This window comes from Octopus bimaculoides, chromosome 7 (assembly GCF_001194135.2).
Source record: "Octopus bimaculoides isolate UCB-OBI-ISO-001 chromosome 7, ASM119413v2, whole genome shotgun sequence".
NCBI lineage: Eukaryota > Metazoa > Mollusca > Cephalopoda > Octopoda > Octopodidae > Octopus > Octopus bimaculoides.
In genome coordinates this window covers 95,912,649-95,914,692 of record NC_068987.1, presented here as the reverse complement: position 1 = coordinate 95,914,692, position 2,044 = coordinate 95,912,649, and the positions used below count along the sequence as shown (strand labels likewise).

Here is a 2,044-nt window from a genome sequence, read left to right as displayed (position 1 = left end):
AGTAAATATCATAAGATAAAGATAATAAAATGACTAGACGTGTTTCATAACCAATTTTCAAATAGAAAGAAAATTTAAATCGATTAAAATCAATTAAAAATATCGAAAATCAATTCTATTCAAAAATATAGCTAATCTTTAGGTCAAAATACAACAATAATAATAATAAAAGAATGTATATATCAACCAACAATAATGGTTACACCAGACTCCAATCTGATCTGGCAGAGTTTCTACTGCTGGAATGCCAACCACTCTGAGAGTGTAGTGGGTGCTTTTTATGTGCCACCAGCACGAGGTCCAGTCCAGCGGTACTGGCCACGGCCACGCTCAAATGGTGTTTTTTTATGTGCCACCTGCACAGGAGTCAGTCCAATGTTTTGTTCATATGCCACCGGCATGTGTGCCAGTAAGGTGAAGCTGGAAATGATCACGCTCAAATGGTGCTTTTTACATGCCACTGGCATGGAAGTGAGATTGCTGCCAGAGCAGCGATCTCGCTCGGATGGTGCTGTTAGTGCTCCACTGGCACAGGTGCCAGTCTTCGAATTTGGTTCAGTTTCAGGTCTTCAAAAGTTGATGTCCTGGAAAAAGATGTAAGGGCAGAAATTTGTGTGTGTGTTGGGCAGGGGTTATGAGATAAGGTTAGACAGGTGTGTTGGCTTGGAATGAGATGAGTTGGGGCAGCTGTTTTTACAGGGTCTTGTGTCCAAAGAAGGAAAGGTATGCATAAGTAGGCTGGCTACACCCCTGGTAAAGGCCACGGGTTATGGTATCACTTGGCTTGCCGGGTCTTCTCATGCACAGCATATTTCCAAAGATCTCGGTCACTAGTCATTGCCTTGGTGAGGTCTAATTTTCGAAGGTCATGCTTCACCACCTCATCCCAGGTCTTCCTGGGTCTACCTCTTCCACAGGTACCCTCAACCGCATGGCTGTGGCACTTTTTCACACAGCTATCTTCATCCATTCTCGCCAAATGACCATACCAGCGCAATCGTCTCTCTTGCACACCACAACTGATGCTTCTTAGGTCCAGCTTTTCTCTCAAGGTACTTACACTCTGTTGAGTATGCACAGACATTACACATCCATTGGCGCATACTGGCTTCATTCCTTGTGAGCTTATGCATGTCCTCAGCAGTCACGGCCCATGTTTCATTGCCATGTAGCCTGGCTGTTCGTACACATGCATCATACAATCTGTCTTTTACTCTGAGCGAGAGGCCTTTTGTCACCAGCAGAAGTAAGAGCTCTCTGAACTTTGCCCAGGCTATTTGAATTTTGCCCAAGCTCTCTGAACTTTGCCCAATATATATGTGTGTGTGTGTGTGTGTATATATATATATATATTTTTCGTTTTGGGATTTGGTTTGCAAGATTTTTTATGTGATTTCGTGTGTTGAAGCATATTCTGTTGTGTCTGGGGAGAGTCATTTTCTTATTGTGCCTTAAAATTTAACACACTCACCGTTAAAATTTCCACTTATTTCTTATTTTTATTTTGCTAAAATTTTAACAAAATAGAAATAGGAAATAAGTGGAAATTTTACCAGTGAGTGTGTTAAATTTTAAGGCACAATAAGAACATGACTCTCCCCAGACACAACAGAATATATATATATATATACATATAGAAAATTGGAACCCAGTATTTTAAAAACAACTGCAAATCTGGTGTTAAGAAAGGCATCCAACCATAAAAACCATACCAAAACAGACACAGTAGCCTGGGATAGTTGTCTACCTGGCTGGCTCCTGTCAAACTGTGCAACCCAGATGATAATGATACATATGCATGCACACACACACACATGTATATATACATGTACATCAGCAGGCAGCTACGGGGAGTGGAACTGTACTCCTTAGATATTGGCTGAGTGCTCTAAACCATTGAGCTAAATGACCTGACAACAATTACTGTCAATTTTGATACTAAATAATAGCTTTACGAATGTGAGAAACACATACATACATACGTACGTACATGTGTGTGTGTATATATATATACATATATGTATATATATATATATATATATAT

At 40.1% G+C, this 2,044-nt stretch overlaps 1 protein-coding gene across 1 annotated transcript in view; it reads left to right on the top strand.

Moving 5' to 3' along the window:
• Positions 1–2,044, top strand: part of LOC106868847 (transmembrane channel-like protein 5) — a 95,083-nt gene that overhangs the window by 61,940 nt on the left and 31,099 nt on the right. The gene's annotated exons all lie outside the window — the stretch shown is intronic.